We start from the raw sequence: 18,198 nt of genomic DNA, 5'->3' as shown, positions 1-18,198 counted from the left end.
ATAAACATCAAAACGCCACTTTATACACATTCCCCAAGTATAGCAAGTGAAGTGTGTGCGTCTACAACCCGAAAGCGTCATTTTACAACACAAGGACATTGCAACCATGAAATACACATAGAGATGTTATAATTGATGCGACAACACTTGATAACATTCAAGAACACTCACAACACATAGAGAAACATGAAACTACATTTGATGATTGAGGTGACACTTGACATGATAAAGAGGTAGGCTCTAAAATTTGAATGTCGTTAAAATTTTGGAGGGTGTTGTACCAGTGAAAACACTTGGTGACACACTGAGTGAACCTCAGCTTCTCTGTGTGGGAATAGTTTTTTGCTAAGGGTCAGACCTCCAGGAAGTATTGATTTCCCCAAGTTACCCCTTTTGATTCATCTTTATACATATCATCTTACTTTTCTCTAATTGGTTGAACACACATAAAGTTATACTATATCACAATTGTTTCGATGTAGGAAGGGTAATGTGCATTGCAAGTTTATGATATTCAGAGTATGAGTTTTCATCTCTGGTGTTGCTCCACTACTAGCAGGCCTAAACATTACTCCAAAGGAGTCACTTTAGAGGAACAAACGTTGCTTCGCTACCAAAAAGCCTAGATAGTACCTTGGAAAAGTCACTTGCCTCACATCCCTGCATAGCAATCCTTTATCTTCTTTCACCCTTTATTTTTTTATTTAAAGGAACTGTGCATCGAAACTTATTATTTTGACGAGAAAAAGAGGGATCTCAACTTATTGAGAGTAGGGAAGTTTTCCCCTTAAGAGAAGTATTTAAGATGTCTGATATTGGTTTTCTTGCTTTAGATTTTCCTCTTATTCCTTTTCTAATAGATTGGACAAGTGTTCACACACAAGTAGACATATGCCAAGTTAACTAGTTCAAATACTAGCATAAGTATGGATCTAATAGGTTCTCCTATTAGACAAATTGTATTTTCCATCTAGTCTTAGCTTAACTTATGATCTTTCCCAAACAAAGAAGGAGAACAAAAAAATAGCCAAGCATTGAGGTTGTCACATTCCTCTTTCATCACAGTACAAAGTATTTTAGGCCATGAACTTTCACACATGGGTCTTATTTATGTACAATGAGCGAAAAAAAACAAAACACAAGCAGCTTGCAACACTTAGGACTGACACAAACAATGAAAATAAAGAAAAAGTGTGAAACAATATGTATAGGAAATGCAGCTTATAGTTGTTATTGAAAATAATGCTTTAGATTTCGTCCATTCACGCTAGGGGGTCAATCCTCCCATCTAAAGATTTCAGCTTGAAAACGTTGTGACTGAGCTTCTCTTCAACTGTGAATGGTCTAATCCATAACGATTAGAAGTTTGTAATTTTACTTTTGTCTTCATGGGGTTTATCCCACTTTAGAACTAGGTCACCCACATCAAATCTCTCTGCCATTGAAATTTTTTTATCAAACCAGTGCTTTACATGGTTCTGATGCACGACAAATCATTCTTTGGCTTTGAGCCTCTCTTCCTCAATTTTTAGTAAAGTATTTATCATGCTCTGAACCTGATCTAGGTGGATGTTGGTGGCCACCCACCTATCTCATCTGGACCCCCACGACTATCTCTTTCAATTTTTCAGTTTACGTAATTGTAGCACAATTTACTATTTTTAGCAGTTTTTCGGGTCCTGAACTTCCGGAGCCGTTTTGAGGCCCTAAACGACGTTTTTGGGAAATCTGGGAGCAACATGGGGACATGTACCCATGTTGCTCTTCCCAAAGTTATAGTTCTCGGATAGATCTTTCTAACGAGCTATTGTACGCGTCAAACAGAGATCGGGTGCCAAAGTTACAACCCTGGGAAATTGATGTACCAATTTACCCAAATGGGGCCCACAATTTGGTGTTTCATCTTCTAGGGTTAGGTTTTGGGATGTTAAGGGTTTTCCATTGTTTCTCAACAATAAATAGGCCTTCGAGCCTCATTGTAACACAGTTTAGAGGCATGTAGCCACCACATCTCTTCTCAGAGATAAGCTACCATCGCCCTAGCTGGTTTATTTCTATTTATATTTGTAAGCATATTTCAGTATTTTACATTAATGAAATGAAGTATTATTTCCGCTGCATCTCTGTTTTTATGGTTATCTCTGTAATTTGTTGTGTTCTTGTTTAAATCCGGATCAGAACCAATAAGAAAGGTTTGCCTTATGACTCTTGAAAGAGCTACAAGGATGGGAGGTACATGTTTGGGGGCAAGATAGCTTCTTTAGCATACACTAGAAATTATTGCGAGGTTTTCAGGGAAGGCTTGGGGGTAACACGGTCGATCCAAATTGCATTAGTCCCAACTCTTCTTTTCAGAGAAAATGATCTTATTAATAATGCGGCTAAGCTTTTTATCTGTTGACTCATCTAGACCATTTCCCTGGGGATAATAATTACATGCATGCTTGAGAACAATCTCGTTTCCCAATGCAAACTTATAAAGTTTTAATGATGAAAAATAAGTTGCATTATCAAAGACAAGTGACGTAGGAATGCCAAACCTAGTTATGATGTTATGTTGCAAAAAGTGAATGACTTCCTAGTTATTTACTTGTCTGAGAGGAACTGCTTTCGACCACCAGATGAAATAATCTATTGTTGTACGGATTTATCAGTGTTGCTTTGAGAAGTGCGGGAAAATATCTTAGATAACATCAAGGCCTCATTGTTGGAATGGTTCTTCAACTGCTACTGGGAGTAGTGGGGAGGTTGACCTTTGATCACGATCGACACATTTCTGACAAGCTTGGCAATTGCGAACATAGGCATGACCATCCTTAAAAAGCATGGGAAAATAATAACCATGCCTCATTTATGTGTTGTGGTGTTGCCCGCATAGTGACCACCTTCCGATCCACCGTGTATATTGTTAATAATCTTCTTTGTATGATGTGGCTCGAGACACCTTAACAAAATCCATTGTGGTGCTTCCGGAAAAGCACTCCATGAATCTGTTGATAATATAAATCCTTTAAACGAATCACCCTTTTCTGTTTGCTTGATAAGTGTGAGGACAAGGTGCCATACTCCAAAAATTGTCGCAGCTCTGCATGCCAGGCATTGTAGATGTGGACCGAGGAACACGATTGACATTATACATCTCTATTGCTTGCTCCCATCCAGAAATATCTTGTTCATGAGAATCCTTTGCTTCAGCTGCTAGTCTACCTAAGACATGACATTTTATAATATGAACTTATTTGAATTCCAAATCATATTCTTGAAGACAAGTCATCCAATTAGCCCTTTTCTCACCCAACTCTTGTTGTACGAAGAGTGTTCTCACTACTGGATGAGGTACAAATACAATTGTAAGTACTTTCAATAAATAGGGCCTAAAATACTTCATTGCCTTATATATTGCATATGCTTGTTTATTAATGGTAGGGTAGTTTAATTCTAGCCATTATAGACTAGCGCTCGTCAAAGAGATAGGCTACCCATTTCCTTCATTTTCCTTCTGAGTTTATATAGCGAAAATCGACAAATCTGAAGAAAATGTATAGAACAGGAAATATTTATCATAGTCTAGACTGAATAATGCGGATGCATCAACAATAGCCTACTTTATCTGAACAAAATTGTATTTCTCTCGTTTGTCCAACTTATATACTACATCTTTCTTGATCATTTGTTGTATGGGTTTGACTATCTGTGTGCAATCAAAGATGAATTTTCTCAGGAAATTGATTTTTCCCAAGAAAGACTGTATGGATTTCTTGTTCACAAGAAATGGTATATGTGTGATATCCTTGACCCTCTGGAGGTCAATTTTAATTCAACTTTTCACTATGATGTTCCTTAGTAGAATCTCTTCGAACACAGTAAAGACACTCTTCTTGGCATTGAGGGAAATCCCATACTTTCGACACTGCTCGAATATCTGCTTTAGATGACGTACGTGATCCAATATTTCTTAGAAAATATAGTGACATTATCTAAATAGACAACAATACTCTAATCTATGAGGCCACGAAAAGTGATGTCCATCGCCCTTTGAAGGTTGCACCGATATTTATTAGTCCAAATGGCATCCTCTTAAAATTGAAAATTCCTTATTTAATCCAAAAGGTAGTCTTCAATTTGTCTGGTTCTGCGACTAGCACTTGATTATAACCTGAAAAACCATCTAGTAGCAAAAACATTTCAGACCCAAATACTATCTGGAGTATTTGTTCCATGGATGGCACTAGATAGTTATCTTTATCCTAAGCCCGATTGATATTCTGAAAATCAACACATAAACGTATTTCACCAGACTTCTTTCTAACCGGGGCCAGGTTGGAAACCCAAGTGGAAAGTCTAACTTTGAAAATGATCTGGGCATCTAGCAGCTTTCTCAATTCCTTTTAAATAAGGTGCTCCGGTGTTGGATGAACTTTCTATAGTTTCTACTAGAATGGTTTCATCCCTTCTTTTATAGGAATCACGTGTTGGATGATACGAGTATCGTAAGTCTTTAAATCATCATATTTACATGTGAACACATCTCGATCCTATTTGAATAGACGAATAAGTGCTTGTCGCTCCTGCAAGGAATAATAGGTACCGAGGTTGACATACTTCGGATCTTGTGGGGTTCCCAGGTTGACTTGTTCAGATGCACTTTGAACTCTGAGTCTTTGTGTTTGTTGGCCCTGTAAACCAATTCTGAAATTCATATAATTTCTCCAGGTACACAACACATTTTTACATAGTGTTTCCTTTCATTGCATTGGGGGCTTCTTGCAGAGCCTGGTCATGCTCATCCTCCTCTATGGCGGCATCTTTGAATATGTCAGCATTGACCATAAAGTGTAGTATTTGTTGGTCGTCATTGAAAACATGTAAATTAGTAACATTGTTAGGCACAGATGTTTTATATATTATTTCAATAGAAAAACCATCTTTCAATGGATACATTCTAGCTACAAAATTTGCTAATGCATCTGCTGCAATGTTTCTGACTCTAGGAATGAAGACAATATTGAAAGCTTTAAAACGATTTATCAAATGCCATACCTCCTATTGGTAGTTAAGCTACGGTGAAATGCAATGTATAGTGTCTCGTACCTAGCAAGTAACTACCTCTAATTCATTGATTACCTTTAGAAACTCTACCTTCAGTTCTATAACTTTATTCAATCCAAGTACGAGTGCCTCATATTATGCAGTATTGTTAGTGCACTCAAACTCCAGACGACATGAAAGGATATGTTTCTTATTACATGAGTTTGTAAGTACACAACTGATTCTGGAACCATCATGCATCCTAGAACCATCAAAGTAAAGACTCCAAATATTATTAGCTATTAATTTATTCCATGTGCAATTTTTATTATTATTACTAGTAATACTTATGTGCATCTATATTACACAAGTCATTTGCACCAACTGGAGAGCAAGGAAGAAGCTTCAGCTGTGTATCTAGTGGAACGAGTAATGGTTGCGCCTAGTAACACCCGAGATCATCTTCGAGAAAACAATTCCCAAATACTAGATCAGCAAAAGCAACAGGTTCGTTGTGGCCCTCAAATGGTGTTACAATGTGTTTCATATATGGTTCACTTTCCACTCGAATCTGATTGTTCTTTCCCTGGTGCGAAAGCCACAGATGCGACCAGTCAGTTTCAAAATACTCCTGTAATTTTCTTGATCGGTCTCTACTAAGGAGTAAAACATATGCTTTTGGTATGTCCATAATTACAATGTTTATACATTGGTGAACTCGATCGTCTTTAGATAATTTGATAAGCACATTCTTAAGTTCACCAATAGCTTGGACCAAAGATTTTTCCAGTTGAATAATCTATGCATTTGTTTTGTCCCATTTTCCATTTATTTCTTTGTAGCATATAATGGCACTACGTTTACTGATGCACCAGAATCTACTAAACAATTATGGACATTATAAGTGAAAATTTCAAACATTAACAAAAAAGAGGGAAAAGTGTATTAGCTTCCATGTTAAATAATTTACTACAGATTCAAGGGAAGTGAAAGAGTTACCTGACACATTTTGAGATGAGGAATCTTTACCGCCTGTCGAAGGTTGTGACAAGGTCTGGAGGATGAGTTCACGTTGGCTTGCGATCTTTGTGAGCTCATAAGTCAAAATATTGGCTTGTGTCTTCTTCATATCTTCCACAATGTTATAATCAATTGTTTCAACTATAGCAAGCAAGGTTGAAGTAACTGGAGGAGTGGGTTTGTTTGATGCTTCCAGGATGTTGGAATTACTCTTGATACTAGATGAATCATTCTTGGACTTAGCTACATCTCCAGATTTACTCTGCGCATTTTGAGCAGGATTGACGGGTGGCGAGATTCTTCTTAACAATTGCTCTTTCAATTTTTGTCTCACCGCCTCCTCATCAGAGATGGCCCCTTTACTCCTTAAACTATATCGACCAGTTTGATGTTGAGGAGGGGCCTCAACTTGCGGTGGTTCTTCAACATTCTTCTTATCAGCATTGAGAATACATTGATATGCATTCGCTGCATGTCTGACAATTTTACTTTCCTCAACCTCTGCAGGCTCTTTTGTTTCCTTTTTTTGTTCCGCCCACTCATCTGCTAATAGAGTATCCATGATGTGAGCAGTGAAAGCATTCATGTTATGGTTCCATTGGGGGCATATATTTTTTGAATGATATTATTGGTTAAATGAACAATAATTATCCATGTCGATGCTTTTGATGTTCATCACAACATTCGAGCTTTGTATATACTTGGTGGGTTGAGTGTTGTTGATATTATTCCTTCGAAAAGGGAAGGACTTGGGAGGCTTACTGCTAGTGGAAGTCTCGCTTGACCTTTTCTTTAGTTTTGAGCTCTCATTAGTGAGCTTTTTTACCACCCTGGTCAAGCTTTCGAAGTCTGATAATTCCCTTTCTTTAGCCTTACTAGAAGAAGGTTGTGAGTTATTGCTAGTCTCTTTGGAGTATTTTGACTCGTAATGACCCCAATCAGGCTCAAGTCATTCTCAACAGTGATCACTTCCACAATTTTTAATGCAAGTGTGGCTCTTACAGTTCTTTTTATGAATTGGGAAAATTTGATGGGAAAGGCAGTAGTGTAATAATCGATAGTGATTGAATCATGTGGTTGCATGCTTGGGAGAAATTTACTCAATATACGATTAAATCTCTTATGGAAATCATTTACCTTCTCCTTTTCCCCCATCTTCATGCTTCCAATCTCTTTGAGCAATATAGCGGGAGTCTTATCATTAGAAAACTTCTCCTAAAATATATTTTTAAACTCCCTCCAGGAATAGATCGAATTGAAGGGAAAACTGCGATACCATGTTGTCGCTTTGCCTTCTAATGTAGACGGAAAAAGTTTACAGGAAACATAATTGTACCTCACCTCCAACATGCATAAGTGTAGGTAAAATCATCAAGGTGATCCTTTGCCTTTGTCTTCTTATCTGGATCATAATTTGAGAACAACTTTTCGAGATGTCTCGACATCTTATGCAAATTGTTCATAAGAGCAAGAAGCCCTTGGGCCATCCAATCCAAATCCTGGTCTACAATGTCTTCTTCTCTGTGTTCTTCTTCCTGGTCAAAATCAGAGGAGTCCTCACCTTTCAACCTTTCAAAGAGGTCGTCAGAAAGAACAATTGTCTCCTCATCTCCTTTGTTAGGAGCTGGAAGATATTCTAGATGTTTTGTATAGTCTTCTACCAAATTTTCGAGAGTATAAAAGACTAAATCTTCCATGGTCAAGACTAATATGTCAATACTAGTTGTTTCTTTCTTCTTTGGAAAATGAGGGAGTTCTTGAGCTCCCGGGATTAAACCAATGGCCTTTGCAAACAGACGAGTTATCAACCGAAGTTTCGGATCTGTTGGTATATAACTTCGTAAGTTGATTCTACACTTGGTTGAGAAGATCCTCATGCCTGATTAGGAGTCATAGAAGTGCTCAGAATATTGTTTCCATGTCCAGAAGAGGAACGATAAGGGTGTGTGGAGTTATCAGGCATAAAAAATTGGCTTCCCTCCTTCTAGCGCCAAAATGTTGATGGCCCTGGAAACCACCAACCTATAGGAAATATCCCCGATATAAGGTCCCAGCTAGACCTCACAACGTTTGGTGTAGGAGTCCCATCCGGAATACGGCCCGACTGTCATTTAATTCTGCCTTGGCTTTAGCTGTCAGCAAGAAAAAGAAGTGCAAAATTCCTTTCAACCGAGCAAGCATGTGTGCCTTGTGAATGTATGATTGTTGATGTATCTTGATGCTTTTATTGCGGAGGAGTAATAAGTGAGCCTAAAGAGAGAAGTAATAATACTACCCTACTGGATACACACACAAAAGGGGAAAGGATCGCCTAACATCAAACAAATTAGTTCACATAGACGTAGGTGATCATTGTTATTACAACATGTTCCAACAATAAGCAATGAAGTAACCAAAATACTTCAACTAATTCAGTACTAATGAAAGCAATCAGGAACCATAAACATTCAAATAATAGTCTTAGAAAAATTCACAATCCATGGGTGGAAACATGTTGGTGTGGAAGGCTTCAATATTAAGAAAAAGTCAAAAGATACATAAATATTGTTTTTGTTCTATATTTTAGAGGTTGATGGAGTAAACACATAGGACAACATCAAAACCACTTTGGAAGCTGGGATCTATCCTTACCAGCTTTAGAGAGGGATCTCTCTATAAAATTTAGCTTTGGTTTATGTAAATTTTAGGCTAGTTAAGAGTGTATTGATTGTTTTGTGTGAATGGTTTGGTTGATGTAAGTGTTATAATTCCATTTGGCTATGGAGTCTATAGATTAAACTGGATTTGGGCATCAAATTTTAGAGGAGTTTTCACAGGGAAAGATAGGTTGCACTATTTGGATCTTTCAAAATTTAAATGGATTGTGAAATAGTAGAAGTGTAAGGCCCAGTAGAAACTAAGGAGAAATTAAGAATTCCTTAATTTGACTTTAGTTGAAAACATGAAAATTACTATCAGCCATAATAGGGTGCTCTAAATAACAAATCATATTCATCACAGTTTCTGTTAAGTAATTAAGATTTTTTGAATAACATAGAAAGATAAACAATGTTTAAACAAATAAACTGAAGAAACACATCACCATTTGGTACAGCACATGAATCCTATGAAAGGTCCCTGTATTATTGATGCTCCAACACTTTGAAAATTACAATATGCAAAATAAATTACATTCATAAATCAACATCTCTTACTTCAAATGATGAAGTATTTATACAAATTCTAAACTAAAATATCTTGAAAGAATATAAAGATTTGTTTACAAATATCTCAAACTGTCTTACACAAATAGAACTAAAATATAAGACATTCAAAACTAATGAATCTACTTGGCACTATATTTGTGGATTTCTGGTGACAAAGACGAGCAATTTGAATTTGATAGCAACTCTTATTTGATGAGGTGGCCTCCAAGTCACTAACTGGCTTTGAGCTTTTTCCTCCAGAAATTCTGAAAAATAGGGTCCAGTCATACCTTTGAAGATATCAATCCGAGATATCTATTCAAAAACTGAGAGAAGTTTTGTATCTTAGCATGTGAGGAACAAAAACCTCCTCCAGTTGAACAAAATTCATTTCTGATTATCCACATTGTGCTCTGCAAAAGGTGACTGAAACAGGAAATTTCTGGAAAATATGCCTTCAAAGAATCATTAGCATCTCCCAAACCATAACAGTTGTTAGAAAACTGAGAGAGTTTTTTGTACAAGAGGATGTTAGCAACAAAAACCTCTTTCAATATTTGAAAATATGTTCTTCATTGTTTGTAAGCCATGTTTGAAATTATTGTGTTGTATAGGGAAAAAACATAGTTTTACTTGGCCATGAAACGAACATATGACGTGGAGGCGTGAGGTGACATGGAGGTGGGGATGATGTGGAGACATGACATGGAGGTGAGTGGGGACAGCAGTCCAAGTGGTAGGCAGTGAGTGGTGTGGGAGTGACAATGAGGTCAAATGTTAATTTCGTAACGGACATGGCCAGGTGTTGGGATAGGAGTGGAGGGGAGCGCGCGGGAAGAGCTAGTGGGAAAGGGGGAGAAGGTTGGCGGATTTCGGAGGGGGTATAAGGCAGTAAGTGGTATCGGTCGGGTGGGGGGGTGAGAAATGTGGGGAAGGTGCCACGTATGGATGGGGCCCGGCGGGAGAAACTACCTTTTCAGACCCCCCCCCCGGCAGTAAAGGTAGGATGGAGAAGGGGGGCTGAAAAAAGATATGAGTCATTGATCGAGATCAATGCGGAATCTCAATGCTCTGACAGTAGCGTCTTTTAACCATATAAGACAGAATAACTTTTTGTCCATATGCGCCTTATTACAATTTATTTAATCACATTTAAATTATGTGATTAATTTAATCTAAACACACTTAATTATTCTCTAATGCTGCATTTCGACTTGCAAGCATATTTTTTTATTTTCTCAAGGTTTTTACCTTTTTTGGAAATAATTTACAACATCCAAAATATAATAATCATCAGCTATAATTATGAAATCCTATAAAAATTATAGAACCCTAACAAATACAACGGACAACACTAGCTCCAATAGTGGAGAGTTAAAGCCACTACTTGCTTCCCAAAAGTACTAAATTTGTCTCTTTAATGCCTTATGGGAGAAGCCAACGTTAAAAGTCCTTTACACGAGGAATGAGGATCTATTTATAACTTGAGGAATGACCTTTCACCTCCTCATGACTATTGACTTTCCAACTTCTAGTGACCTTTTGACTTCTACAACCTTTGGACTTCCAAATGACATTTGGAATTACATATGACTCTTGATATTACATGTCTTCTGGAATTCCATGACTCTTTTGTCCTTACATGACCTTTTGACTTATACTTTTTTGTCTCTATAATGATTACATAATGCATCATGGCTTCACACATAATCATATGATGAGATTTGACATGTCACTATCTTTGATGACTAGGACTAATAGTGATTGATGACATGGCTTTTTCTTCAATGGTAACATGGCTACTACTTTGTCTTCGTTCTTGATACATCTTCTGATTAAGGTGCTTTCACCCTCCAAAGGATCTTCAATCTTGGAGTATTTAGGGTGCTTCGATTATCGAATTTCAATCACGTTCTTGATTCTCTTCATGCTTCCTTTGTTCTTCCACTTTTCCCGATATTCCTCGTATATACTTGCCTTGAGGTCCGGGGAATACTTGTTTCTGTAATCACTCATGATGAGAAAATATCAGCCTGAAAATATCCTATTCTACCATGTTTTGTGTAGATTTTCCTGTTCAGACCTTTTCAATGCGCTCAAAAGGGTCAAAGGAGCTTCCGGGAACATGGGTGCACTTTGAAACATTGAAGGTGTTGAAGAATGTAACTAGGTTCGGTCTTCATAAATTGTACTTGAGTCAAAATGTAATATATTTATCAAAAGAAAGAAAAAATATTTTTTATTATTAATTTAATTGACTTGTTAAATCATGGGTTTCATGCTTGGTTCAATTGTTATAGGTCAAACCTCCATTGTAGGATTTAAGATATTTATGTGGGTCAAAGTCAATGTGTTTAATGGTCAAAGACTCCTCCATCAAGACAGATTCAAATAGATCATCATCATGTCAGCCTAACCTAAAATGGAGTCACAATTGTTCAAGGTATCATGTCAACTTATTACAAGAAGGAACAACTATAAATACCAGCCTATACCTCGCTCCACAGTTCAGTTAAGAAGCTCGCATAAAATCACAGAAGGACAAGTTTGGATATCTCTTAAATGAACTTCGAACATCTCTGAAATGTAGCTCGGTTTATCTCTAAAATGAAGTGCGGATATATCTAAAATGAAGCTCGGATTACCACAGGTTCGGTGCTACTACAATAACTCTGTTTTGGTACCACAACAGTTAGAAGGGTATAAATACAGTGATCATGGTTCGATATGAGTTTAAGGGTATGACTACTGTGATAAGGGCTCGGTGTTACATCAATGAAGATCTCGGTTCAATCTCTGTCCCAATGTAACTACAATGATGAACAGTAAGAAGGTTTTGTTGTCATCATAGTAAGAAGGTTTTGGTGTCATCACAGTAAGAAGGTATTGGTGTTATAACTATGATAAGGTTTCAATACCATTACAATGGTAAGATCTTGGTCTCAGTAGCATTGCAGTAATGATGCCTTGGTGAAAACTCAGTGGAAAGTACTCAATGAAAACACAGTGAAATGAGGATGACTTGATGGAGGTAGTATCAAGTCTAAATCATAAGGGTCTTGGTCATCTGAACTTGAATCTACTGAAGGAAGAATTTTAACTGGGTTTTCCCCTAGAGTGGGGTTTGCCCTAGCATCGTGCCTACTTCTTGCCTTCTATTCTATTTGTTGCTTGCAATTAGTCTTGATGATAAGAAAATATAATTTGAAAGATCATATAATAATAATAAAAACATCACAAGATAATGTCATAATAAGAGAAATCCTTAACTGCCACTCCTTTGAAGTTCTCAACATGGTTTCAGAGTTATGGTCATGGTATGACTTTCGATATAATTTAGCAAGATAAGTTTGGATCAGTGTTGACTTATATGGGCTTGACCCGGGTTCGAAAGAGTTATTTAGCCAAACAAATCTTGCAGCTACAGGCCCTTTCGGCAACTGCCCGCGGAGCGCAGATTGAAGTCTCACCCGAGGTAGCAGGGGAGGGTGTTGGAACCAGGTTTCCACACCCTTGGGATGTCTAGATGTGGTTTGGAGGTTTTGCACGCCGTTCTGTAGCCTCGCACTGCTCTGCTTCCGCGCAGATCCGGACCCGAACTACTTCTTAATACTAATTACTTAATGATGTATTATGAATCAGATCTACTTAGAAGGGTCTTTAAGCAAACATTTATCAACGTTAACCAGTTCGTGCACTCAGAATAAACACAGATTCACATATATTCATAACATAAGCATATGTGCATGGATTAAACAGTTATATTAACCATACAAAAGCCAGATCCATGATAATTCATATTTCACACATAATTTCAGAAGCAACTTATCTTTATTCAGTTTCTTCACCAATACATCCAGATCCACCCTGCGCACTCAGCTGCAGGGGTCCGCGCACATAGTTGCAGAGCCTCTATCCTCTACCCAATACCCTCGACTCGGACTTACAAACGCTTTTGGGCATTGCTTCTCAAAAACCCATTACATATCATATCCACAATTACATACCAAAAACTAGCTACCTCTACCCATAGAGCCTCGCTCTATTTATACCTTTCCATGGACCGCGATCCATGGGCGGGCTGACTCAACTTATATTTCTTTACATTATTTTTGGGTGGACTACCCTTTGACTCAACTTATTACAAATCGTGCTCCATGCATCTCGCGGAGTCTTTACCCTATCTTTACCCAAAATTTCGGGCTTTTTTCCCCATGACCGTTGCGTGGGGCTTCTGCTACCCAACAGTCCCCCAACACAATCATCATGACTTGTCCCGAGTCACTCGGCTAGTGCGGGAATCTTCGCGCAGAGGTCGGTCAGCAACTTCTGCATATTGCCTGTCCCTGCAACAAATTTGGTTGCGAGCCTCTGTACCTTCTCCAAGTGAGCCACTAATGCATCCCTATCACTTGCAGTTGCTTGCTCGGTATCACACACTGCCTGCATATGCGCTAACTTGCCTTCAATAGTTGTAGAGACGCTAAACGCTTCATCGAGCCAAGGCTGGATACGTTCTTTAAGTACTGCCTCCTATTGCCGCACTATGTCAACTTGGGCCTTGAGAGCCTGGGCCTCCTTCATTTTGGCCAACCGCTGCGTGATAGCGACCGTCTGTGCAGCCCCACAAACAATGTCATAGGCCTGCTGTAATTCGCACGCCTCAGTTTCCACTTGTTGTATGGTTGGGTCCTCCTGGAGGGATGTGAGTATACTGAGAGATTGACCTAGTAGTCCCGAGCATTCGCAAACAATGCTCCTCATTGTTTCCAATCTGGCTAGAATTTCACCGCGGCGCCATTCCCATTCGATCGGCGGTGTGGGTGGCCATGCCTTGAGGCGAAGCTCTGCAATTTGTAACGTTAGTTCCTCCTGGGCTCTTGCGGCCTCCTCTTGGGCCGTGCGAAATCCGGCTGCCATGTGCTGAATCTTGGTAGCCGTTGGGAGGTCTCCGGGGATGGCTAGCTCCAGTACCGTGCTACACGCCTCCTTCACAGCTTGTTCTACTTCCCAGTATCGTGCGGCCAAGTCATCATGCTGAAGAGTGACTTGTTCTAACTTTTCCTGCTGCTCTGTCAAGGTGTGGAAGGTGCGACCTTCCCTGTCACGAAGCTCATTAGTTACCCACTCTTGCAATTGGTATAGTATTTCTCTGGACAGGGCGGCCAGATTTAATCCCCAACTACATTCTTCGCCTGTGGCTTCGGCGAGGATAGCATCTGCCGGCAACGGTAGGGTGTTCGGTGTCCACTCGGCGGTGGCTGTATCTTCTGCTGGCTGTAGGGTGACCCTACCTGGGGTGCGCACCTGTAGTGCCTGCAACTGTGCTCGGATCTCCCCCAACACAGTTGTCTACTCGGTGATGAGTTTGGTCAGCGTACTAGTGGGAACATTGCTCACTGGCAGGCTACTGTCAATGAATTCTTTTTCCAGAGCCTTCACGGTTTTGGACTTTTTTCGTGCGGCTAGTGATTCCTTACCGCGCGATCGCTTGAGGTGGGCCTGCGTCTCTGTTTCCTATTGTGGGTCCTGTTCCAAGTCTACTTCTTGATCTACTTGGTTCTCTTCTGCTGTCGGGCTCTTGGTAGCCTCCTGCTACGAAGCAGTCTACTATTCCTAATGTTTCTTTTCTGCCAGTTGAGTGAGTCGTTGTTGTCGTTCCTTCTTCTGTTGTTGTGCTGCCAACCTGTCGAGAACGGCCTTGTCTGGGGCACGCCATTCTAGAGGCCATGCTCGTAATACCGTGTAAATGGCATCATCTGTGGAAATGAACGGAAGTGTGAACCATAATCGCTTTGGATCCTTTCGCGTCTGGATATCCAAGTGATGCATGTCCGCTTTCAACTCGGCTGTGCTTTGGAAATTATTGTAGATCGTGGGAGACATGCGCGGTCTTTGAGAAATTCGTGTCTGGATATTCCCTTCCATGGAGGTCCAGAAGGCCTGAATTTCAGAAACCCTTGTTGCGTCCTTTGTAGCCCCGAGCGAAAGATATCGCACTGCTTCGGGTAGGCTATCTTCAACGTTGGGAAACTAGCTCTCCTGCAGCAGTTCACCTGTAACCAGAGGGATTGATAAGAGAAACCATGTATAATGAAATATCTTACCTTTATCCTATGCTTCTTGACAGTTGGTCAGAAATTCGTCGCATAAAAACGGTGCCCAATTGAACTGAACCCCTTCGGTGCACTGCCCCGCCAACGCATGACAGGAGTTGGCACCTCATCTGCGCAACACTTCCTCATGATTTTATCGGCTAGTAGCTGAGTGGTGACTCATACCATGCAGTCGCTGATGCTTGCTATGACATACCCCCGCTTTCCTTTTTCCAAATGGTATTTCACCTTCACTGTTTCAGCGAGGCCTCCCTCACTACTTGTTCCTGCTATGTCTGTGGGGTTATTCCCTTTAAGTGGCAGGTGCGTAATTCGGTAGATTAAGTCAGCGGTGATCAGGATCAGCTCCTCCAACCAAATATATCCATCATGTATTAGACATAGCAGTTGGCGGATCACAAATATGGTGACAGTCGTGTGGTGATAGTGAGGTATCCACCTGAGATTCAGTAGTCCTGCCTTCTCCACACCTAGTAACCACTTCTGCAGCAATAGCTTGTCTTCGGCCAATTCGGGGAACTTGTCGTTGTCTACAAGGTCCCAATCTTCGAACTTGATGCTTGGAACACGCCCCATCGGCAACCCTTCGAACCTTATGTCATCTGGAAGAAGCGGGCTCTGGAGCGTAGTCTTTGCAGTGTCCACATCCTTTAGTATCTTGGTCATCCCGGTCCACAGAGAAATATATGAAGGTAGTGACGGAAGTTGGAACGCAGTGTCTTCTTCCTCAGCCTGTGCATTGATCTAATCAATCAGGGCTTTCATATCATCGTCATTCTCAGCGGGTTCGGTGGTGGTTTCTTTGCCTTTGTCAACTGCCGACCATTTGTTGAATCTTGGTGAGGCCCAAACTATTCCTACCGCCTGCTTGTTCTTCCTAGGTCGCGGTGTGTGTGGAGACTTTGGAACTTCGGGAACCTGAGTCACGTCCTCGGGCTCTTCCTGATTTAGTTGCATTTCCTTTGCGAACCGTGCTTGGGTTCTGGCCATGGTACTCATGGGGTGCCTGGTAGCTGAGTACTTGCTACTCTTCACTGGTTCAAAGCGCCAATATTCCAGTGCCAGCCACAGATTATGAGATTTGAAAAAATCCCTTCCCTCCTTGTCTAGTCGGCAAATCTTGGCGTATCTAGTCCGGAACTCTTGTCTTAATGTCCTGCCGCCTACTCCTCTCTGACGTAACCTAACTTTCTTGTTAGGACTAATGTTGCTAACGGATATTTTGACTTTTCCTCGTTGGAGCGCAATCCTTGGGGCATAGCTATAATCTTGTGGAGTGCCTTGCTTGGTAAAGAATCCTTTTGCCATGTTGGCTTTCCACATACTTGTTTATAGTCCCATGCCTTCTTTCAACTGCTTGGGACCTTGAGACTGTAGTTTACACTGCTAGTCAGGTGCTCGCACCTTTGGTGTGAGTTCTCAACTTTCCTGCTAGCCCGAGCTGCAAGCACCTCTCAGGCATTTGGGCATCCGGTCTATCGGCAGGTGTGTTCTTCCGTAAGTGCGGGCGCAGCCATGATAGCAAGGTCACAGCTCGTTCTTGTGCTACACTGTTGGATCCGTCCCTTCTTAGCGCACTTTTCTTCCTTGGTCGTACCCCTAGTTTATTGATGTTGCGGGGCCTATGGCTACCCTATCTTTTCTAAGCTCCCTTCTGTCATCTATTACAGGCCCAGTGAACCCATGGTATCCACAACTTCCCTGATTCCCTGCTAACCTTGGCGTCGACTGCTGGTGAACCGGTTTGTTGGGGTGGCTTTGGGCTACTAATTCTAAGCTGGTTGGGTGTCTGCACCTCATACACCTGCAGCCTATGCTGGCGAGGAATGCTTACCTCATTTCGCTTTCCCATTCGTGCACATGCTTTCAACATCTGTGCCCTTTCCTTCGCAACTTCAAAGCTACACCCTTTCCTAAAGCAACGGTTGTGCATGATGCTTTCGCGAATACCTCTGGCTGCTCCTTTACCCCTATTTTCACCATCCGATTACAATTTAGTGTAGTTACTTCATGCAGTCGGTCTTGCCATCGTTCAATTCCTTCATCTGAGTTCGACGTGCAAGAACTATCATGGTCCCATGAGAATCTACCGTCCAGTGTTGGATTTACCTTGTACTGATCTTGCGCTGTAATCTGGTAGATACAATCCAACTCACCATCACTATCTTCGTTGCACAAAGGCTCGGTATAGCGTGCCCATTCAGCTGGATCCAACACAACCACTACGTGGAGAGATTTCTTTTCGAATATCATTTTTCGTTTCTTGAGGTTGATGACTCCATTCATATCTGTTGCCCAATCTATCCCTAACAATGCAGGATATGGGTTACTATCATCCACAATTTCTATGACCTCAAAATCGGTTTGTGTGCTAGCGCCATCGATGTCTACTGTAACCCTGTGCAGTCTTCCCATGGGCAGAATCTTTTGTTGGTTAGCCATCCGTAATTGAATCAGGGACCATTGCAGTGTGGGCCTGCCCATGCGCTCCCAAGTCTGTTTTGGTAGGACATTTGCGTCGGACCCCAGATCTAAAACGACCTGGTCCATCTCATAGTCTACGATCTGGACATTCAGTCGCATTTCCTGCCCATTACGCAAAGCATGTTTTCCTAACTTCTGTACCATTTGTGGTTCGCTCGCTCCCGCGCATCGAGTTATCAATTCTTGCAGGCCCTTTACCACTTTAGCATCCTTGAGTAGGTTCATGTAGGTTTCTAAGAAGGTGGTTAGCATAAATGTATCTTTCTCTGGTTCGAATTGATCCTTACTATCCGAAGTAGAAGCTTCTGCGAAGTTTTTCCTAGCTTCCATAAAGGTTTCCTTCGCACACTCCAAGTAAAATTCTG

The sequence above is a fragment of the Pinus tabuliformis genome, chromosome J (assembly GCF_031772625.1).
Source record: "Pinus tabuliformis cultivar Carrire ecotype Pingquan chromosome J, CPIR1, whole genome shotgun sequence".
Classification (NCBI taxonomy): domain Eukaryota; kingdom Viridiplantae; phylum Streptophyta; class Pinopsida; order Pinales; family Pinaceae; genus Pinus; species Pinus tabuliformis.
The sequence above is the reverse complement of the archived record's forward strand: the minus strand, read 5'-3'. Positions refer to the sequence as shown.